The 24325-nt window shown below is 46.4% G+C and overlaps 1 protein-coding gene across 1 annotated transcript in view; it reads right to left on the bottom strand.

Annotated features, from left to right (window-relative positions):
- LOC138526386 (P2Y purinoceptor 8-like) overlaps nucleotides 1-24325 on the bottom strand; it is a 474410-nt gene that overhangs the window by 129144 nt on the left and 320941 nt on the right. The window contains exon 3 of the mRNA XM_069637063.1: nucleotides 2303-2458. The gene's annotated coding sequence lies outside the window, so the exon portion shown is untranslated. The remainder of the gene's footprint in view (nucleotides 1-2302; nucleotides 2459-24325) is intronic.

Below are 24325 nucleotides of genomic sequence, written 5' to 3'. Positions count from 1 at the left end.
TCCACCTTGCCTTGGCCCTCATCACAAATGAGTGGCACACTACCCACACTGTTCTTCTGCTCCTTCTCGATGCTCTGTTTTGGGGAGAGGAAGGAAGAGGATATAAAGTGAACTAATACCTGGCAGATTTTTTCCAATCTCGTGTATCTCTTAAAACAGTTTGATTTCCACCTCCCTATTCTCTTAATAGCTTCTAGTGGGTATGCCTTCCCGTGCTGCCGACATGGTTGACTCCGATACTAAAAGAGTGGGTGCTGCAAAAGTGTTTAAATGAAAAGCTGCCCTGATGTACATCAAGGGCGCATCAGCAGCATACAGTGAATCAGGCTGACCCAAAGGGTGAGCCCCCTTTTTTTGTTCCCGGGAGGCGAAGCCCAAGCCCACCGATGGTTGGCCCCGCCTTTTGCATGATGCTCTCCCAAATTTTCGCTGGCTTTTCGCCCAGACTCGCATGCTTCTCTGCCCCTCTTTGTGTAATTATGCAGCCTTTGAGCCCAGTTTCAGGGGCTTCCAAATGCTCGGTAATTATGGGGCCAAGGCAACTTCGTCGTCACTAGCATTCCAGCTACAGTTCTAGAAAATTTGAGGAACGTTTTGGATTTTGAATCACAATGAATGGATATGACGTCCCCAGGGTCAGAGAGGCTGGCATTCAGATGAGGGGAAGAATGATGGTTAATAAAGGATGGTGCCTGAGGGGACACACGGTGGAGTAGAGAGCGGAGTGAGACCTGCAGCAGTCAACAGGCTGCTCGACATGCGGGAATGTAACAATAGTTAATGCCGGCAATCCCTGAAAACCGATTGGCTGAGCGTCACCCATAAAACAATTTCTTGATTGATTAAAAACAGAGAGTCAGGTTTGCAATGACAGTGTACACAACCGTCTGATTAAGAGTCTTGGGGCCTCATCACGAGTTGGGTGGTAACGCCAGCACTATTACCGCCGGCGCTATTAGCCCTACTGCCAAATCCCCCGGCACTATTAGCGCCGGATCACGGGTTTGACGGAACGGTTAGTGCCCATTCCCCATTGGGCCCATTTGGGAATTCCTCATTCCCCATTGGGCCCAATGGGGAAAATTCACGCTATTACCTCCAGCGGATTTCCCGCTGGCGGTAATAGCACCGAAAATCGGTAAATTTGCTGCGGATTTCCCCCCAGCTTAGAGCTGGGGGGAAATCCACTTAGGCCATGATCTGGCAGACCCTTAAATGTGGCGGTAATAGCGCTACCGGTGCATTTAAGGGTTACCGCCAGATTCGTTATGAGGCCCTTGGTGTCCTCATGTGCACCATTCTAAATAGGCAGCACGCGGATAATCTCAGTCTACTGTTTTATTTACTCTGTGTGCCCTCCGTCTCGGCAAGAGGAAACTCTGTTGTGATGCAGGCCCGAGAAGTGGACCCCCCCAAGCCGAGCGGATTCAGAAGAGAAAAAATCTGTGGGTTTTCATGCATGGCTGGCTGGGGTCACGCGATGCATATCCCAGTGCGTATGAGTGCGTCACGTCTATACTCGAGTGTCTGGCCGTCTGTCTGATTAATCTTGATAGGGGAGGCTGAGAGAATGACAAGTGAACGAGTCAACCGTCTTTCCTGTCTGAATTGTTTTCTCTCTCGCTAGCTCGGTACAGACGCTTCCTGTTGTCAGTCATTCTAAAGTCACGTGCACTTGGGCTGCAGGGTAGCTACTATGTGGTTGTTTGAAGCTACAAAACATAAACATTTAACAGCATGATAATACATGTGACGTTTCTGTTCAGAGTTCACTTTTGAACTATATTGCCATAACGCTCACCAATAGGTCATGAACAGTGGCGGCTGGTGAGTTTGAAAGTTGGTGGGGCGTAAATTTCCCAGGGCGAATATAGAAGCGAGCGCGCGCATCGTGCCAGCCCACCCCCCCAAGGGGGGTGGGGGGATGTTCTCCCCCCGAAAAATTTTTGGAAAAATGGCCTACAAAATGTGCAATTTACTGTCCAAAAAACCCACCGAAATATGAAAAAAGCAGTTTCCAAATGGACAGGTTTGCTTCCGTTGAACCATAAGCAGGCCTTTTTGCATTATATGTATGACTTTCCATTTTCAAATGCCACCCTCTCAGCTAGTCATAGATGCCATTCTGTAGTCTGTACTGTTCATCAGATTTTCCCCCACCTCATTGATCCCCACAAACATGGGCTTCTTTTCCCAAAAAATTTAAACAAGATAGCTGTGTGCCTTCTTTACTACAGATGAACACAAACAGAGTTGGAGTGCCCTGAGCACCAAACCCTACAAAAGACTCATGCTAGTTCACCTCGTTCTGGAGAATGGTCACTGCAATTAACTCCTTCGCAGGCTATGGGAAATCCAAATCCCGGAAGGTGCACTGTGGAGGTTGAAGTGCGCTGTTTTTAGTTGCACAATTGCCCTGGACTGGTTGGATTTGTTCATGTGATGTGTTGCTGATGGTCTGTAAAGAGAAAGCGAGAGACTGATCTGAGAAAGGGCAACATAGGTTCAGAGCAGTATTAAAATGGTTTTCACACATGAAGGAGAGAGAGTTAACTGTTGTAACATTGAAGCTGCAGCAAAATAATCATTAGTACAATGTGTAAAGAAAGTACCAGCAACTACAACCATGTGCCAGTCATCAGTTGTATAACGCTGCAATATATACATTTTTGTAATGTTTCCGTTCTGGGGCTTTAAAAGTGCACTTTGCGGAGTTCACATTACAAAATTAATTTGCTGCAGCCCTTCAGGCACCCGATTTATAAGCACTCTGCGTTTCCTTCACTGAAGTCCTGTTAAAAACAGCATTGGCAAAGCCACTGAGAACCTGTTCAAACACAAGCATTGACAAAGCCAACATTTTGGCCTTGTGCATACGGTGTAAGCTTCTGCCAGGCACTGCTATTAGATCATGATGCCCAGGAACTTGCACCATGTTTCTGCTTCTACAACAACGGGTAGTTAATTCTGCTACAGCTGTGCCTGGCAAGTGGTACTGTGCCTGGCAAGTGCCTGGCAAGTGTAGCTGTGCCAAAGCTGTGCCTGGCCACAAGGGATGAAGGGGTGAAGGTAGACAGTTCAAGCACAACACAAGGCAGTGAGCCGAGGTCAAAGGGGAAGGTGGTGGGTATACAGCAAGAAGAAGAAGCACAGGCTGACAGCTAAATACCAGGGGTGCAGATAAGCAAGAAGGAGAAACGGCAAGTCAGAGAACTGGTTGTAGATCAGAGAGAAGAGGGGCAAGGGGGTAACAAATCAAAAAATCCTGCATAATTATTTACACAGGGAAATACCTCTCATCATGTACTGGCATTCACAGAAGACTGTTTCAAAAGAACACTGGCCGGCCAAAGTTTGATGTTACTGTTGTTAGCTCAAAGAGATCCTAAGAGGATGTGTTTTGGGTGAGGTTGGGCCGGCAATGGGTGAGAAAGCCCATAATGATTAGAAGGCCCCTTGGCAATCAGTGGGTGGGTAAATAACTAAACATCACTAGTAACTAAACATTTTCTGTATGTGTTAAATGTGTATTTCGCTATAGGTCAGTGCATTTGAATCTATGCCGGGCAGTAAATACGCCTCCCTGCATAACTTTAACTGTGGCAACGCATGCATGTTTGGGTCCATGGAGCATGTGCATTCTTATATGGATCATTGCAGAATGTACAATACTTGTCACAGTGGGCTGAAATTCCACTGAGAAGGCCCATCTATTGTTCATCCAGGCCTGCCGGGGGTCGGGTTAAATGCAGCTGCATTTCCAAGGCTATGTTAGGCTCCTAGCCTGTGATAAAACCCGCCCCAAGTAATGACACCCTGCAGTGTGTCTCATGTCTGAAATGCCTTCATGTTCTAAACCGCGTATAGCGCGACGAAAGCCTTAGGACTGGAGCACCCCAGAATCCCAGGCGCCAGCCAAAGCTGAAAAATGGAGCTAAACCCTGAGATTGAATAAATCTCTGAAGGCTACATACATACCGTCCGTGTACTGACGTTTATCTAGGCATGCATCCCCTTTCAAATACCCAAACAGTACAACTTTTCATCCGCGAGATAATGCTGCGCAGTGGGAGGACGATGGCATTCACTGTAGCCAGTAAGCTGGACACATCAATCAACCTCACAAAAAAAGGCCGGTCAGAATTCCCATCCAGAACCTGTATCTGTTATGGATGGGGCCCAGATTTGCTCAGAGACGAGCCTTTGTGTGCTTCTATGAATAATGGCTGTTCGAAAATAAGCTAAGTATAATTTTACTGCATAATGAGTAAAAATGGGACGTTATTCAACACACATTCTGTGAACATTTGTAAAAAAAAAAGAAAAAAGATGCATCAGGCTTTAATGCGTAACTCATGAAAAAATCCAATCCATGCAAGTCCCCAACAGTGCCAGGAGCATTTCTCCATGCAATTTCATTATGCCTTTACCCACAATATACGCCAGTATAAAAACATGTTCATGCTGGCTGTACGCAATTATTGTAGCGATTTACGTATGCTTTTGGTTGCATTTAATGTATAAGCGTATAACTATATACCCCACTGCTGGGTCTTCAGGCATCCCCACAGATATTATGTAAGGGGTCCTAATGTCTCAGTCTATGGATGGATTCACTGGCAGTACGGCAGTGCACGGACTGGCCTGGCACTGGATCACGGTACGCAAGGCCCAGGGCAGGCAGGCGTGCGCTGCTGCTGCACTGTACATTTAAATGTACAGTGCAGCAGCGCAAGCCTGCCCTGGGCCTTCCCTTGAGTACCAGCGGTCCGGCGTGGCCCAATGCACAGCAGCGCACACGGACCGGCCTGGCACTGGCAGGATTGCGGTACGCAAGGCCCAGGGCAGGAAGGCGTGCGCTGCTGCTGCACTGTACATTTTGATAGGATCAAAATCTACAGTGCCGCAGCAGCAGCGCACCCCTGCCCTGGGCCGTCCCAAGTTGCGTACCTTGGGGCAATGGCAGTGCACGGACCGGCCTGGCCCTGGGCCTACTTTGTTTACCCCCGGTGGGACCGGGGGTAGACAAAGTAGGCCCAGGCGGCCCCCGCCTTGGTGTTAGCGGGCAGCCCGCTACCACCAAGGCTCACCCCAAGGCAGTCAGCTCGGCAGCAACACTGAACGACGTAGGCCGTGGCCTACACGTCGTTCAGTGTTGACTGGGCCTGTTGACTGGGTCTGCTGCCTGGGCCGTGGTGGACCACATAGTTTGGGCCCGGGGAGGGGAGTGTGTGTAACACTCCCGAGTCCCTGGGCCCAAACCGAAGAAAACTTCAGAATTTTGTGGTACTTACCGCGACGCCGCTGGTGCAGCAGCACTAGTCATGTGTGGTGCAGCAGCACTAGTCATGTGTGTCGTGTTGTCCACCGAAGAGAAACAGACGAGTGAATGCGGCGCAGGTGCACGCACACACCCTGCGCCGCCAGTCATAGATACAGTAAAGTCATTGGCTGTTTGCCATGCAATGACATTATTGTATCCATGGCAGGGGAGGGAGGAGGGAATCTGAATAAGTGCGCTGTTTGCTACGAGCTCCACGCACTCTACTATAGAAAAAAATTACTAAATTGGGTCGCGCCCCCCTGTGAAAGCCGGGCCGGCCTATACAATATTGTTTCATTGCCACAGCGCCCCCGCGCTGTTGGCAAAGGAAATGCAGCACTACAAGCTAAAAGAGATTCAATCTGAGAAGTTCTCTGATTGAATCTCTTTTAGCTTCTCTCTTTTTTTTCTTTTTTTTTCTGGGGGGGCGGCGCCCGGCCGCCCCATGATAGCAGCCGCCACTGGTCATGAACTATCTTGTAAGACTGAGCCTAGCAAATGACTGTAGTCATAGCTCCCAAACTTTTGTGTCACCAAGGTGGGTGAAAACCCCCTATTTTCTTTTAGGCGGGTGAGAGCCTATAGAAGTGAATGGGCATATGGGCGTTTGAGGGACTTGGCGGGTGATTCACTTGCTTGCAAGGCGGGTGACACCCACCAAAAGCGGGTGAGTTGAGAGCTATACATAAAGCAAGGTGTAATCAGACGCATAGCTATGATGATGGACGGCTACTCCCTTTTCATGCCCTCGCAGTATGAGACTGTGGGTAAGGGTAAAACAGACACTATTTTAAACGCTGCCTGTTATTACCACGTGCCTGAGTTTACTGCCTGTGGTATTTTGGGAAATCCCACATTCGGTAGACACTGCATGATTACGAGTCGTACATCCACATAAGTATATTAAAAATGCGTCCCTTCCGCTAAGGGGTGCACCACATTTGTGCCCCTTAGATGCTCACATTTGAACCATTTATTGTTTACGGCACAGAGGAGTCATCACAGACCCTTCAATCCATTATTGCCTGCAGCGAACTCAGGGAAAACTCAGCAAAACTCATACCCCTGCCTCATTGCTGCCAAATTACAGCCAAAATCCTTTACCGTTAACGCTACTCAGTCCAGTGGGCTTACCGCGAGATTACGAGTGGTGGGAGGGAGGTGCCATTCACCATTTCTGGAGTACATAGGACTCCAAGGGGATTTTGGCGCATTTACTGCAACCAGTAATTCTGCCATGGTAAATCCGCTGATTTTGGGAGGAAAAGTGAAGGGTTCCCTTCCAGCTCTCCTCCACTTTTCCTCTAAACACAGAATTCGAATTTGTGCAGTACAAATGGCAGTAATTCTGTTACCTCCAGTTTTTTGGGCTGTAACGGAATTACCACCATTTTCTTCAGTGCACTACCGAACTCGCAATGAGGCTGGTAATGAGGCATTCGGACGTCAGCTCTGTTTGCATATGATAACTCTACCAGTTCCTTACCCGTTCACACTATGAATGTAGCTCTGAATTTGTTTGCTTATTAAGGCATGGGCGCCCGTTTATTATTGAGATTATCTGCCTTGTTCTAAATGGGGTGGAGCAGGAAATAGAAGCGTAAGAGCAAAGCGTAATTCTTTTATACCTCCATTTGTGGTGAGATGGAGGATTGACACACAGCAGAGATCAGATCTGCACAGTGCAGTCCACCTCTGTCTGAACAGTGCACCCTGCTTTATGCCTGCATGGGAATTTCCTAATTTTCATGAAAGTGTACAACTGATGTATTCTTATGGAATCCACCTTGTTTTTCCATCTGGTTAAGACTAGGTGGATTCCATAGGAGCACCTTAGTATATGCTGCCTGCAAAGCGTATTTGCAGATGGAGTTACATTTCCATGAGACAGAGTGGAAAATGGAAAGAGTCAAAGCAAGTTTGCCTCACGTTTACTTTTTCCTTGCCACTCCTGCTCTCTGGCCTGCAAAACTGCCTGCACGGAACCCCACAAAAAATAAGTGCCAACGTTCGAGGTCCACTGCATCAAATTTAGATTTCTTAGACAATAACCCCCTTGCATACTGAGGCTACTTTGAAATTAAGTGGTTACTTTTATTTAGGTAAAGCGAGCAAGTAAGACAGCCCTGTGCACCAATTCATTCAGTGTGTTTAACATCACGAGTGATAGCTAAAATCCCATTGCATCTCCTCAGTGCATCCTTTATTAATCTGCAGAATTGTAAACAATGTAGCAAAGTAAAAAATGAAGACAACTGTGGGTTACATTTTCTATGAAATGTAAAGGGCATTAATAGGAGCAACAATGTTTACACTTAACTGAGGTCAGAAGACTCCTTCTGGACCTTTCGAAGACAGTTGAAAATATGTCTCTTTACACAGGAAAAACGTAACTAAGCCATCTGTATTTGCTGGTAAGCGAGCAACATAAGTAACACCCCAGCCGTAGATGACCTTTTTCAGCCTTTTTTGCATGATCTCCTTGCCTGTCTTGCATATGCACAACCATGAAACTACTCTATGTGTGCACTGTCCGTTTTCTGTGAGAACAGCGCTTAAATGCCTCCGGGTCTGGTGCGCTATACAAATGGCAACATAAATAAATAAATAAATAAATAAATAAATAAATAAATGCAGCTGGGACCACTGTGTGTAATTTTAAACATTTGCATGGTGGAGGGTAAAAAGAAAGGGTAAAACAGGGTGCATTCCGGTTTATTCTTTAATCTTCCTCTCCATCTTGCGAAGAAATGAAAATTGTCCACAAATGATGCTTTGCAGTCAGCCTTTTTGACAGATTCCTATAGAAACGAACTTCACTTGAGCACGTGCAAAAGTGATGCAGAATCCTTAGGGATCCATTGGTTTTATCTTATGCACTCGTGAAAGGAAACGCGCTGACGGAGGAGGAATGTACGGCGGAGATCTCATCAATGCTCAGTGCCACTCCTGCGCCTTATCACTGCATCAAAACGGGGCAGGGCAGGAAATGGAAGCATAATAGAAGTATACCTCTGTTTTACGTGTCCATTTGCTGCTCTGCCACATTCAAAATGATGATGTGAAGGAATAATACTATGATTCCATGTACTGATACATGCTGGGATCATTACCCTTCGAAGTGCCGAAATAATGGGTGTTGTTATTACCCAATTGAAAGGTACTCAATTTATTGACCTTGGGCCTCATTCCGAGATCGGAGGCAGCCATGGTGCTAATAGCACCATGGCTGCCTCCAATACCGGGTCCGGTCTGGTTGAATGGGGACTTACGAAGTCATTCCGATCTGTGCGGACCCGGTAAGTCCCCATTCAATCAACCATTCCCCATTCCGATTTGAGCCCCCCTAGGACTCAATGGGAGTGGGGAAGGCACTAATAACGGGCCCGCGTATAGCAGTCCCGTTATTAGCGCCCTGGTCCCTTAGCGGGACCCGTAAAGGACGTGTGGTCAGACCACACGTTCTTTGCGGCTCCCGCTAAGGGACCTCGGGATTGGGCAGTATGGGTTTAACGGCACCGGTCTCCTTACCGGTGACTGTTATCCCTTACCGCCCAAGTCGGAATGGGGCCCCTTGTAAAGAGTAAGTACTCGGCTGTCCATGTCGGGGTTTGAAACTTGTGATGTGCAGGTTGGCCCCGTATCTGGGGAGAGCGCTTAACTCGTGTGCTTTCCTTCCAGCAAGTTGATCCCACATGTTATCAATTTCTCCCTAGATTGATTGATAAGGCGAGGTGCTGTTCTGTATCGACATTTCCATATAATTCGGGAAACCTGTAATTTAGGCCCTCAGTCTCCCCTTTGTCTCGGTGACAAACTGAGCCGCAAAGAGTTTGTGGGAGACATGCAGCCTGCATACCGTCCTGTGTACCATGCTCTTTTATAGTCTACCAGAGACATCAACACTTACCAGTAATAACAGAAAGCCCTCAAGGCGAGACAGTAATCACTTATCACAATCATTTCATAGGTCACAAGACCTGCTGCCAGAGTCTGTCTGAAAGTGAAAATCCAATTTCTAAGCAGACTAGCAACTGCCACTTGAACACGCACTCAAAGGGGGAAACTAGCTTATCTGACTCCTTTCTTTTGAATTTTCTTTATCTGGCATTTCATGCCATTAGCTGATAAGAAGGAATGTAAGATATTGTGTCTATTTAGGGTTCTGATGAAGGTTAGTGCCAAGAGCAGGCGTGTGCCTGAATGTTGCCACCTAATTTAAGTTGCATCTCTGGCTTTGATGGAAACCTACTTGCTTAAAATAACTGTTTACAAATACAATGAATTGCATCTGGCAAAGTATAGAAGCACCCACTTTTTTATTTTTGTTAATTAATACAATTATGCTGGTAATTCCATCTCAGAGAGGGTGATCTGCTGACTGGATCCCCCTTTCAAAGGATCCATGCTGAAAGCAAAGGTGCCAGGTGCGCTGCTGTATCAGTCTCCTCACCTGCAGCACCTGCACTCTATTATGTACTTCAGCTCAGACACGCTGGACCAGTAGGTTCAAAACAGCATATCTTTATTTCAGGATATTCCAATACAGCAGTCCGACTTCCTTCAGTGTCACCTTCCCCTTCCTTTCAAATCATAATTTCTCCCCTTGCATTCAACATTCTACTCTCCTTTCAGATGCCATATTCTCGGGGTGATTTAACATTCCATATCAATACAACACACCAACTTCCCTTATTACTGTTGACACCAATAATATGGCCACTCACACATCCACTGCATACCTTCTACTACCACCTGCTATTACCAAAGCCACTCTCTCTTTGTTCCATAATTCTCCATTCTCCAATCTCACAGCACAGCATATGCATTTTCTTTGACCTGAAACCCTGGAATTTCCCTTGTGGCATGTCTACATAACCTCACCCTCACCACTGTACCTTTGGGCAAGCCCACATCACATACACAATGCATCCTATCATACCTCTCTTTTGCTTTTTGTTGACTCTCCCTAATTCTCACCTTTATCTCCTAACTTTGCACCTCCATCTCACCCAGCTTATATTTTCTCAACCACCCCAGATTCAACCTAATGTCAGGTATCATCCAGTGGTCCGATGCAGCACCACACTATACTGGAGATCCCTCTCCATCACAGCCTGTACCCAATCCCCACCTACCGCCAGAGCTATCCCGAGGGCATCCATAACAGTCCTTTGAAATCTCGCCACTGTAGCATTTCCTTTTGGGTTATTCAACGCCGTTATTGTATGTTGCACCTCCTTCTCTAGCAAGAATTCAATTTCCTTCACCAAAAACAGTAAGCCAGTGTCCGATATGAGATTGCAATGACAACCTTCTCTCCAAAATATTGACTCCAAGAACTGTAACACCCCCCTCGCACTTTTCTGTGCTTAGATGAATCTTTTTTCTCGTGACTGCTTTGTATTTGTCTCCCATTTCATAATGCGGCCAACCTCTTTGCATGACTTCCAATACCCTTTTATATATCTTGTCATTCGCACAACATTCTAGCCAATACTTTTCCTTCGCCACCTTGTAACTTGTGACTATTTCACCTTCTATCTCATCCATCTCTTGTTCCTGCATTCTTCAACCACCTCAGTATCTTCAACAGCATTTCTGGATAAAGCATCTGCCACTATACTACGCTCTCCTTTAAGATACTCCACTTCAAAATTCAAACCTTGCATTCCAGGTATCCACCAGACTATTCTCCTCGATATCCCTTCCAGTCCTTTCCTGTTGAATAGCGGCATCAGAGGCTTGTGGTCTATCACAATGGTGAACTTCCTTCCCCACAAATAATTCTTAAACTTCCACACTTCCCAACCATAAGCCAACGCTTCTTACTCCACCACCCAATATCTTTTATCTGCATCTTTCTAAGTGCACAATGCAAACACCACCGTCTACATTTCACACCCCTCCAGTTGGATCAAAACAGACCCAAGTCCATTTTCACTAGCATCTGTCTACAGATATAGATCCAGTTCATCTGTAAAAGCTTTCAACACCAGAGCCTCCATCAAACTCTTCTTTATTTCCCACAAACTTGCAATCACATTTCTCACTGCAAACAAACCTCACATTCTTCTTAGTCAATGCCCTCATGCACTTGTTTTTTTCTGCCAAGCTCTTTACACATTTTCTTTAATATTCTATCAGTCCCAAAGATGAGTACACCTCATCTTTACTGCTAGGAGCCTTCATCCTCATTATATCATCCAAAATATCTACCTTTGGTTTTATACTTTGTTCTAATAGCTCATTGCCGAGATACTGTACCTTGGTCATCTTGAACGTCCACTTTTCTAGCAATATCGTTCAACCCACCTCACACAATATTCTTAAAACATACTTCCACCTCTAATCATGCTCCTTCTGATTATTTCCCCACACCAAAATGTCATCCTGATAGCAGTGTATAACATCTGCACCACCAAACAACTCATTCATAACCCTCTGGAAGACACTGAAAGCAGCAATTAATCCAAAAGGCCTTCTTTTGCAACTATTTAAACCAAACGGCGTTATGAACGTTGTTAGATCTACTGATGTCGGATGCAATCAGACTTGGTGATATGCCACTGTAACCTCTATTGTGGAAAACATACCAGTACCAGCAATTTCAGCAAGCAATTATTTAATCTTAGGCAATGGCACTGATCTGGAATTACATTCTTATTGAGTGCTCTCACATCAATAAAAAAGTCTCATCCCCTACTGAGCTTAGGCACTACCACAATGGGACTAATCCATTCTGCAACATAAGCTTCTTCAATAATCCCTTCCTTCACCATATCTCCTTCTATCTCCAACCTCAAAGCGAATGGAATCATCCTCTCTTTGTCCCTCGCTGGCACATCACCGTTCTTCAGTTTGATGCAATGTATTAAACCATTTAAGCACCAATGATTTCCTCAAACATGCCAGATACCACTCTCTTATCTCTTGTATGTGCCAGCCCTTCCTTTCCTCTTCTATCAGTAGTACTTGGGCCGGATGATCTGGGTCTTGCTTAATGCCCTCCTCTGCTTGCATGTGTCAAGAAAGTAAATTCTCTCCTTTACTTGGGATCCTCACCAGGCCTACCACTCTGCGGCCCCTACATTTAAATTGACAAACTGACACTTATGAAAAGAGACGAGACACAAGTAAATTTGTGAAAACTAGTATGCGGGCATATTGTGGTTGAGGGGACAAGTGAGAACGACACCCGACCCCCATACCTTCCTTAAGAACTTAACATTTAGAGTAAGAGAAATCTCAAAATGGACCTAAGGTTCTACCTTATCCAAGAGAGACTGCCTACTCATTCCGCTTTGGGCAGAACATGACCAGCCGAAAGACTGAACTAAATCCATTAACCGTCCTCTAAGCCCAATCTCCTTAAATAGTTCCATTAAGATAATTAAGGACTTTAGGAAACTTAAAATGTAATTGAACACACACTACAGAAGGAGGGGAAAAAAGGAGGGAAACTAATAAAACAAGATACTCTATGCAGAGGAATAACCTAACCTCGTGGAGGCTGCACAGGAGTCCCCGATGGCCACCGACAAACCTGCTAAAGTCCTTGCAATCACCAGGAGGAGGAAGAAATAACTATTTGAGATGTAAGTCCGCCTGGCCTTTTAAGAGCCGAAGGAGGAGCGGGAGAAGGCGCAGGACATCTACCGCCAACCACAGTGGAAGGTAAAGCACCCCTGAAAAATGTCCAGGGGAGTCACTGTACGAAAAACCACCAAATGCTTGAGCGGTTGCACTAGAACTCTGACCCTGAAGGTGAATCGGATAACACAAGGGCAGAGGTCCCCAAACTAATGGAAAAATAAACAGTAGCCAAGCTTACAACGCAACCTCCAATCAGCAAAGACAGGCTTAGGAAAAAAGGCGAGACAACCAGGAATGCTATCAGGAGGATGTTCCTGAATATCCAAAATATCAAATTATCCTGCTAGAACCGCTAGGTCAGCGGAGCGGGCCCACCCAAGCTACACCGCTGATCTCAAATTCTACAAGAAGTTGCAAAGGACTCAGGCACACCCTGCCATTGCAAGCTGACACCTTAGAAGAGGTGCCACAGGAGCTAAGACCTGGATTCTGGGACAATACCGCTACAGGGACAGCCCTAGCACCTGGGAGCAAGACCAATTCTCCTGAATGCGATTCCCAAGCTGGGCAGACGTGTTGAAAGGAGGTACATCTTAACCTCTAACCGCCTGAGGGACCTCGTCGCATTGTTTCTAGAAAGCAGTGTAAACCCCTCCCTATCCTTGGGAGACTAACACTAAAAAGGGGGGCTGGTCGTGCCCATTACCCAACCTTAAGTTAATAACAAGAAATTATCAATATGGAAACTAGGAGAATCTGTCCTACTGTGCTTGAAAGTGCACACTATATAGAAAAGAAAATGATCAACCAAATCCCACAGAGATAAGTCATCACCAGCTAAATCACAACTGTGAAGCAGCACAGGGCCAACAAAAGACATAACCAGAGAGAGGCAGAACGCCAAATCGACCCTCTCAAAACCCGAGAGAAAAACCACAGCTGAAGGGAAAAAACTGGACGCACCATCAACACCCCTGAGGTCTATCCTGACCCTATAACTCTTTGGGAGAACAAAAGATGTCCTTGAGAAGGAGAAAATCTTCCATGACAAGAAACCCCTGGGAAAATACCCAACAAAAGAGGATTGAAAGAGCTATAAATGTATGAAACCCTCCTAACTAGAAAGGAGGAGGAGGAGAAGAAAGGCTGGGAGGAGAAACAATGCAATTGAAACACCTGAACACTCATACCCCCCCTTAAAGAAGAGGCGAACCTTTCTGCGTGGGAAGAAACATCAAAACATATATATGTGGTTAGAACCCGACGCGGATCCCGCTCTGCACACACTCGATACAGCTTCATCCCAGAAAACCCTTTTGGGGAAGAAAAACCACCTGGGATCTTCTAGCAGAGGAAGAATGATGCGCTCCTCGAGCAGCCTGCTGCTGCAGGCGGGTAGGACCCTTAAGGGACGGCTGGAAAGACAAGCTCTACTCTGCCCATCCTCATCACAAATCCCGGGGGCCAAATCCTCCCTGAAGTTGGATTGAGAGTTACCAATGGCTGTGAAGGAATGCCCATGTGTAGCGAGATCTTTAACAAACCTGTCTCCACACAGGTTACCCCGGGCCTTAGGCCCAGCTTCACTCTCTGCCATGCCTCACAGTTTATAGTCAATGCACATAAGAAGCGATCTATGCCTTTCCCTGGAAATTCCAGTATTGGCGTTGCCGAGCACGCAAATTGACCTTTGCACCCAACCTCTGAGCGCCTGGACTCCCACTGGGGAATTGGAGCGAGCAGCTTCCTCCGCCAGCTCAAATTTTAGAGTCAAGGGACTCAACATGCCCAGTAATCTGTCCTGGCATCTGTGCAGGACCTTATCAATCCCGCTCGAAGGGTCTTTACCCTTCCGAGAGAAAAAGGACATAATGGGAAGATCAATATCCGGGGTACAGGCTACACCATCTGTAATAAAAGGTCTTGGGCATTCGAAACATAGTCTGTTCCTATCTTCCTCAAGAAGCGGTCTCCGAACCCAGTGATAAATGAAAGAGGAAACCACCTCTGAAGGGCGCCATTCTGCACACCTTGAGTGTTGGATGAGAGAGGGGTAAAAAAATGGAACCCTGCCACCATCCAACAACAGTCCCTCAGTATTCTTGGATAAAACCCTCGGGATCCCCTTCCTCAGGCGCCTATTAGTGTCACGGAGTTCCCCCCTTCTCACCTGAGACCGATCCTTGCTGGACTCTGTGGGCGGTGTCTTCTTGCGGACAGACCTGGACTTGAATAAGTCTGAGCGAGTCTCTTCTGACTCCAGCGAAGATTCTGGGATGCAGCAATCCGGGGATCCGGGAAACGAAGAAGACGTGCTGATTGCGCACGAGTCCAGGAAGCAAGAGGAACAGGGAAAGGGGCAAGGAATGGAAGTAGAAAAGCTAGGAACCAGAAAAGCAATACAGCGAATTACGGAGCACACGTCTGATCGCTACTTGGCAATAGCATTGAGATGCACAGAGCCGCAGGGGTGCGGTCTATTAGTAGAATACGTTACGTCCAATGTATAGACCGCGGAAGGAGTGTCACGCTGGACGTCCATGTTGGGAGTGTCAGGGAATGCAAGGCCTGTTGCGATAAGGACCAGGAAGACCAAAAGGGGCGCATCCTGTGGGTCATGACAGCATGCCTCCTCCGAAAACCTGTTCCTCCAGGTTTGCCTGGGTGTATGAGGTGGTATCTTCTGAGCAGTCTAGGGGTATTCAAATTAGAAAGTGGTTCCCAAGTTCTTTCACTGGGGGGAAATCCTTTCCATTCAACCAGGTATTGAAGCTGACCCCGTTTATACCTGGAGTCGCATATCCGGGACACTTCATATTCCAGTTGATTGTCCACCACCACAGGAGTGGGTCTGCAGGATTTGCGGGAGGATTGAATGTAAGGTTTTAATAAGGAGGTGTGAAAAACTGGGTGAATCTTTTTCCAGGATTCTGGTAGCTTGAGCCGGTATGAGACTGGGTTTATAATTTCCTTGATGGAAAACGGACCATAATACCGGGGGGCCAATTTGTTTGGCCGTAGATGTTGGGGTAGTAATTTCGAGGACAACCAGACTTGATCTCCAACTGAATAAGAAGGCCCGGTTATTCTTTTGGAATCCGCATATCTCTTGGTCTGTGTTCTGGCCTTCTCTAAGTGCTCTTTGGTCTCCTTGTGTATGTTGATGAGTGTTTCAATCCAGAAGTCGACTAGGTACCGGTGTGGGTTGTGGAAGAACTGAGGGCAGAACTGATGGATGGAATCCTTGTCTGCAATAAAAGGGACTGGTCTTAACTGCTGAATGATCAGAATTGTTATAGGCAAATTCAGCCAAGGGTATCAGGAGGGACCAGTCAGCCTGAACCTTAGTGGCAAAACATCGAAGATATTGTTCCAGAGTCTGATTAGCACGTTCTCTGGCCCAGTTGGTTTGAGGGTAATAACCTGATGAAAGAGCGTGTGGGATTCCTAATATTTGACAGAGGTGTTTCCAGAATTGTGAGACGTATTGAGGTCCTCGATCGGAAATTATCTTGGAAGGAAGTCCATGAAGGCGGAATATGTGCTCCAGGAAGATTCCAGCCAGTTCAGATGAGGATGGTAGCTTACTAAGGGGTGTGAAATGAGCCATATGAGTGAACAAGTCAATGGTGACCATGATGGCGGTAATTCCACAATGAAGTCTGTCACGATAAATTCCCAAGGCCTTGTTGGTAGTGCGGGTTGTAGCAGAAGACCCGCCGGCCTCTTGTTGTCATGTTTATTCTGACTACAGATTGCACAGGCTCTGATATATAGTTGTACGTCAGTCTTCATTTTAGGCCACCAAAATTGTCTTTGTATGAGGTGGAGGGTGTTGGTGATGCGACGATGTCCGGAGTGAAGGGTATCATGACAGAGGTTTATTATCCTTTGTTGTAATTTTTGTGTAGGAATGAGCAGAGTGTTGTCCTTGAACAAATATCCTTCTTTGACTCTCAGGTTCCATTGATTCTTTCTTGAAATATTCTTCCAGAGTTCAGAGGATTGGGTTTGTACTCGGATTTCTTCCAGGAGATTGACTGCTTGAGCTACAAAAATCATGTGGGGAAACATCTCAGGATAGGCCTTATCGTCAGTAGTTTCATAGTCAGGCCATCGAGATAAGGCGTCAGCAATTAAGTTTTGTGATCCAGGAACATGAGTGATGTGGAACTGGTACTGGGCAAAGAAGAAGGCCCAATGAGCCTGACGACTGTTCCGACACTCTAATGACTGAATTTGAAGATTTCGGTGGTCCGTGCGGACCTGGACTGGATATCTAGCTCCCAGGAGTAGATGTCGCCACTCAGTGAAGGCTTGGCGGATGGCTAAAAGTTCTTTTTCCAGGACGGAGGTGTGTGTCTCACTGGGAGTCAGGGTTCGTGAAAGGTAAGCAATGGGGTGTTCTAGTTTATCCTAAAATTCTTGCTTCAACACCGCTCCAATGGCGTAGTTAGAGGCATCCGTTTCCCAAGGAATGGTCGATCAATGTCAGGTTGGACCAGAATGGGGGCTTGAGTAAATCTTGTCTTCAAGAGTTGAAATGCCTTATCTTGCGGAATAGAGCAGACAAAGGGGGTGTCTTTCTTCAGGAGAGCAACAATCGGTTGAACAATCTCAGAGAAGGTGGGTATAAATTTCTGGTAGAAATTGGCAAGCCCCAGGAAGGATTGAACTTATTTCACGGACGTGGGAGCAGGCCAGGATAATATAGCCTTTAACTTTGAAGGGTCCATGCCAATTCCCTCTGGAGTAAGGATAAATCCTAGGTAATGAACAGAAGCAACGTGAAACAGACATTTCTCGGGTTTGGCCAAGAGTTTATGTTCACAGAGTCGTTATAGTACTGCCTTTACATGCTCTTCATGCTTTAGAAGGTCCTTGGAGTAAAGGAGTAAATCAAAATGTCGTCAAGGTAGACGATGACGAAGAGGAATAGCATGTCAGAGAACACCCTGTCCATAAAACGTTGAAAGACTGCTGGGGCATTAGCTAATCCAAAGGGCATGACCAGATATTCAAAGTGACCAAAGGGTGTTCTGAATGCTGTTTTCCATTTGTCTCCTTCCCGGATACGAATCAAATGATAGGCACCCCGGAGGTCCAGTTTTGTGAAAATCACAGTGCCTCTGACCGCTTCCAGGATACCTGAGATTAAGGGTAAAGGGTACCGGTCCTTGAGGGTGCATTGATTTAATCCACGATAATCAAGGCAGGGTCTGAGTTCCTTAGTGTCCTTCTTAGGAACAAAGAACAATGAAGCTGCGGCTGGAGATTTTGAAGGTCTTATGGTGCCATTCTCAAGGTTGGTATCCAAGTATTCTGGGAGGGCCTTTTTCTCAGGTTCGGAAAGGATGAACATCCTGCCAAAGGGAATCACTGCTGAGGGATCCGTGTCTATGGCACAGTCTTCAGGCTTGTGAGGGGGTAAGGCCTGGACTATGGCAGTTGAGAACACATCAACAAATCCCTGATAGGCCTTAGGAACCTGCACGATATTGGAAACCATGAGAGGTGCTTGATGGTCTATTGGTGGTTCTTTGGAAGGGGTTAAGGTGGGATCCAGGATTAGACAGTGAGACATACAAAACTCTGAGCCGAGGAATTGTGATCCTGCTGTCCAATGGATATACGGATTGTGTTTCTGTAACCAGGGCATGCCCAGTACCATGGGGTAATGAGCTGACTTGATAATGTCGAATCGAATCCGCTTTTGCTGGTGGTTGGTGGTTAATTGAAAGCTGGATCTCTTTGGTCTGGAGGCTTATGGGCCCCGAAGTGAGGGGTCTTCCATCGATCGCTTCCACCGGCTGCATGATGCTTCGTGTTTCGTATGGGATGTGGTGACTAAAAACCTAATCTTGATCAATGAATATTCCCATAGCCCCGCAGTCTACCAAGGCCAAAACAGGATAGGTCTTATTCCCGGAGGTTGATAGGAAGGCCTGTAGTATCACTAGATTGTTTTGTCCAGGAGAGTTCAAGGATGAGATTGATGTGGAGCAAACATCTCTCTCCCGAAGCCCTGCTCCATCTAGGATCGGGCGTTGGCGTTTCCCGAACGCCGAGGAGGGGCCAGAGGGCATTCTCTAACCAAGTGTTTGTCTGAGGCACAATACATGCACAATCCCGTATTAATCCTTCTCATCCTTTCTTGCGGGGATATGGGTCCACGGAAGGCTCCTATCTGCATGGGTTCTGGTACGGTGACTGATCCTGGGTTTGTGTCAGATTTGGAGGTACTCTCAAAGGACACCTTCGGAGGGTTTCCTCTAGATTTTTTCTTCTCTGCCTACCTTTCCTGGATGCGAAAGTCTATTTGCATGGCAAGGTCCATAAGAGCCTGAAATTAGTTCGGTCGGGCCACTCTGGCTAACTCATCTTTAATCTCCTCATTTAGTCCTCTCCTGAAAAGGGTAAAACTTGCCTCCGGAGACCAATCAGCTTCCTTGACCAATTGCCTGAATCGGGTTACATGCGTGAGCACATCCTGGGATCCCTGCTGAAAGTCTAAGAGGCATTCATGGGCACTAAAGACCTGCTCTGGGCGATCAAACATGGTCTTTAGGGTCCGTATGAAACCATCGTAGTCATCTAGAAGAGCCGGAGTAAAATAGGGGTGTAGTCCAGGTTAAAGCATTTCCGGAAAGGTGAGAGATTATGAAACCCACCTTAGCCCTGGGAGTGGAAAAGTAATAGGGCTTAAATGTAAAGTGAACCAAACATGAGTCCAGGAATCCACGAAGGGTTTTTGTTGACCCATCGTATTTGTCAACAATGCCGCCCAGTAACACACTTTCTTTTGCGGCTGAATCACGGGATAGAACTAATTGCTTGAGAGCTGCGTTTTCTGCCTTTAAATTCTGCACCTCGGTGGTTAATTCTTGCATACCTCGCATCAGGTCCTGGACGGCCGCTTCCATGTCGACTTCGAGTGCGGTCGGTCTCACCTGAGACCGATCCTTGCTGGACTCTGTGGGCGGTGTCTTCTTGCGGACAGACCTGGACTTGAATAAGGCTGAGCGAGTCTCTTCCGACTCCAGCGTGCGTTTAAGATTCCGGGATGCAGCAATCCGGGGATCCGGGAAACGAAGAAGACGTGCTGATGGCACACGAGTCAAGGAAACAAGAGGAACAGGGAAAGGGGCAAGGAATGAAAGTAGAAAAGCTAGGAACCAGGAAAGCAATACAGCGAACTACGGAGCACACGTCTGATCGCTACTTGGCAATAGCATTGCGATGCGCGGAGCCGCGGGGGTGGGGTCTATTAGTAGAATACGTTACATCCAACATATATACCGCGGAAGGCTTATCTTGCTGGACGGCCATGTTGGGAGTGTCAGGGAATGCAAGGCCCTTTACGATAAGGACTAGGAAGACCAAAAGGGGCGCGTCCTGTGGGTCATGACAGTTAGGTGGGCAATCAGAAACGTGATAAGTATCTGGAGAAGATATAGGAGTGGAAGAGGCCTGAGTCGCAACAAACGGGGGAGAGAGTCCCCCCCAGTTTACGCTTCAGACCCCCAACAGGACAATTAGCAGGAGAGGGAGACCTACCCAGAGGACTGAGTTGTCCTCTTAGATGCTTAGGCTTCTTTGAATATTTCCTAGGGGCTAACGTGGGACCCGAATTAGAGCTGGGATGGAAATCAGCAACCTGCGCTATTAACCTATCAAACCTCTAGGTTGGCGTGGAGTTTAGATTAAATAGGGCCGAGTCCACACAATCTTGAACAGCCCTAGTTAAAGCTGGAAGGGCCACTAGGGAAACCTCCCCTGACCCCCCATTCCAAAATGTTCCCTCAACCACTTTTTGTTTGAAGGTCCAACTTGAGCGGTAGCATTAGGCAAAGGAACCCTTCCACCCCCTGGGAAGGAAACAAATTGTAACAATGACCCCAAAACAGATAACAAATGAGGTGTAGTATGCCAACCAGGGAGCACCTGGAAGCAAATAGGGAGTGAAATCAAAATAAAGCAAAACAATTTCAAAAAAATTTGCCAGGGAAAAAATGCTTGCACTAAACTTCCTTCAATTAGGAAACGTGGACTGAAGCTGGCTTAACCAGCAGGCCGAGCAGGCAGTGAAGCACTGACTAAAATCCATTAACAATACCAGGCTAAGCCTGGAAATCAATCATATTAACCACAGCACCAACATGTATGTGGAAAAACACATGTAACAAAAGGAAACTTCACCTACACATAAATATTTATGCGCTGTAAATGACGCCGAGCAGGCATTTCTGTTAAAATCAATATTTCCCAGTGAGCAGTAAAAACACTGAGCAGGTGCCAGACTACTTCACCGAGGGCACCTGAGAAACAAACATCTAGTCAGGACCCCCTCCAGTGGCAAAGCTACCAATGAATATATATATATATATATATATATATATATATATATATATATATATATATATATATATATATATATATATATATGCAGCTGAGCCCCACCCCCCAGCCAGTGCCACCCCAATGCGAAATTTGGTAGACGTCTGCTGTAATTGGACGTTGTACCCGTGAGGCGCAGCTCACTGCATGCACCTCGCTATCCGACAAGGGAAAGGGGCAAGGGGGCGGGCGTGAGGGATACCAATACAGTTGGCCCACTCAGGCTGAAAATAGACTGGAGGAATGCCTCCTCCCTTTTCGCGGACGGCTCTGCACCGTAACGGCAGTGACACGGCGCTCCTGACGAGCGCGCTGATAAGAAAAAGGAGGGGGCGGGAGTGTGGGTGCGAACACAGCAGGCCCGCTGGGCCGAAAGAAAAGAGAAAATGCAAAGTTACAATCTCCCCGCTCGCGCTTGCTGTGGGACAGACACAGCGATTATTCACCACTTGTTGTGACACGCAGAAGCCTGGAAGGCCTCACTGCCACACACGCTGAGACAGCGTCCTTAACCACGCAGCCGCGTTATCATAAATTAACCAAACTCAGCGGTCATGAAGCAAACACAAAGCAAGTTGAATACAAGTCAATAAAACAAGTCAATAAACTCGTTAACCCAGGGAAGTACAATTATGATCAGAAGTGTACTTAACTGATGCGTCAGCAGCAAATAAAGAGGAGTTGCTGTTAGAGGAAGGGACATTTATGGGGGTGGGTCCCTGCTGATTGGTAAATGATGGGCTTGACATGTGCCCCATCTTGGATTGGGATGGCTCCACTGTGTTTCTAATGGAATACTGTGGTTTCCTTGTTTTTTCTTGGTGAATTTATTTGTTTTACAAAAAATGTTTTCTTTGCTGCTATGTGTCAGTAGTAAAGATTGTTATGCATAATATGAAGCCCCCTGTCATGCCATAGAATCACAATGAATGGAGCTATATGCCGTCCCCAGGGTCGAGGGGCTTGCATTCAGATGAGGGATAGAACGAGGGTTAATAAAGGATGGTGCCTGAGGGAACACACAGTGGCGGAGAGAGCGGAGTGAGACCTGCAGCAGTCAACAGGCTGCTCGACATGCGGAATGTAGCAAAAGGTAATGCTGGCAATCTGTGAAAACTGATTGGCTGAGCGTCACCCATATAACAATTTCTTGATTGCCTTATAAGAATCTTATCAGAATCTTATGAGATCCTAAATAAATCCTACTTCAAACTTATACGATTTTATAAGAATTCAATAAATATTTATGTAAGTTCTTATTATTGTACTGAACATCCAATTAGTTTCTCACAAGTTAATATAAGCTACTTATAGGAATCTTCTAGGCCATTTTTGTATGGACAGTAACAATGTTGATTCAGTTTTATCATAAGAATCCATGTACATTCACTTAAGTTACTTATAAATCAAAAACAGAGAGGTCCGGTTTCCAATAACAGTGTAAACAACCGTCTGATTAAGAGTGTTGGTGTCCTCGTGTGCACCATTCTAAATAGGCAGCACGCGGTTAATCTCAGTCTACTGTTTTGTTTACTCTGCCTTGTGGTTTTTATAATTCAAGCACAAATACAGCTGCTGCAGTGTGCGCCGTGCCCACTGTCTCGTCAAGAGGGAACTCTGTTGTGATGCAGGCGAGAAGTGAACCCCCAAGCCAAGCGAATTCAGAAGAGAAAAAAGCTGTGGGTTTTTAAGCACGGCTGACTGGGGTCACGTGATGCATATCCAAGTGCGTATGGGGGCGTCACGTCTATATTCGAGTGTCTGGCCGTCTGTCTGATTAATCTTGATAGGGGAGGCTGAGAGAATGGCAAGTGAGTGAGTCGACTGTCTTTCATGTCTGAATTGTTTTCTCTCTCACTTGCTTGGTAGAGATGCTTCCTGGTGTCAGTCATTGTAAAGTCACGTGCACTTGAGTTTAAGGGTAGCTACTATGTGGGTGTTGGAAGCTACAAAACGGAAACATTTTGTAGGACAGCAGCATGATGAAAATGTGTCGTTTCTGTTCAGAGTTCACTATTGAACTATGTTGCCATAAAGCTCACCAATAGGTCATGAACCATCTTGTAAGACTGAGCCTAACAAATGACTGAAGTCATAGCTCCCAACCTTTTGTGTCATCAAGGTGGGTGAAAACCCCTGATTTTCTGTTTGGCGGGTGAGAGCCCATTGAAGTGAATGGGCCTATCAGGGACTTGGCTGGTGATTCAACTGCTTGCAAGGCGGGTGACACCTGCCAAAAGCGGGTGAGTTGAGAGCCATACATAAAGCAAGGTGTAATCAGACACATAGCTATGACGATGGACGGTAAGTTAACGACCGAAAATCCCATCACGCTTTTTTTAATTTGGCTACTCCCTTTTCATGCCCTCACAGTATGAGTCCATAGATAAGGGTAAAATAGACACTATTTTATACGCTGCTTGTTTTTACCATGTGAATGAGTTTACTGCCTGTGGTATTTTGGGAAATCCCACATTTGGTAAATACTGCATGATTACGAGTCGTACATCCACATAAGCATATTAAAAATGTGTCCCTTCAGCTAAGGGGTGCACCACATTGGTGCCCCTCATTGGTGCCCCTCAGATACATTTTAACCATTTATTGTTTACGGCACAGCAGAGTCATCACAGACCCTTCAATCCATTATTGCATGCAGCGAACCCAGGGAAAACTCAGCAAAACTCATACCACTGCCTCATTGCTGCCAAATTACAGCCAAAATCCTTTACCGTTACAGCTACTCGGTCCAGTGGGTTTACCATGAGATTACGAGTGGCGAGCGGGAGGTGCCATTCCCCATTTCTGGAGTCCATAGGACTCCATGGGGATTTTGGCACATTTACCACGAGCGGTAATTCTGCCATGGTAAATCTGCCGATTTTGGGAGGAAAAGTGAAGGCTTCCCTTCCAGCTATCCTCCACTTTTCCTCCAAACTCAGAATTCGCCTGTGCAGTACAAATGGTAGTAATTCTGTTACCTCCAGTTTTTTGGGCTGTAACGGAATT

The sequence above is a fragment of the Ambystoma mexicanum genome, chromosome 7p, assembly GCF_040938575.1.
Source record: "Ambystoma mexicanum isolate Mex_15411 chromosome 7p, UKY_AmexF1_1, whole genome shotgun sequence".
NCBI classification, from domain to species: Eukaryota; Metazoa; Chordata; class Amphibia; order Caudata; family Ambystomatidae; genus Ambystoma; species Ambystoma mexicanum.
This window is presented reverse-complemented; position numbering and strand designations above follow the sequence as displayed.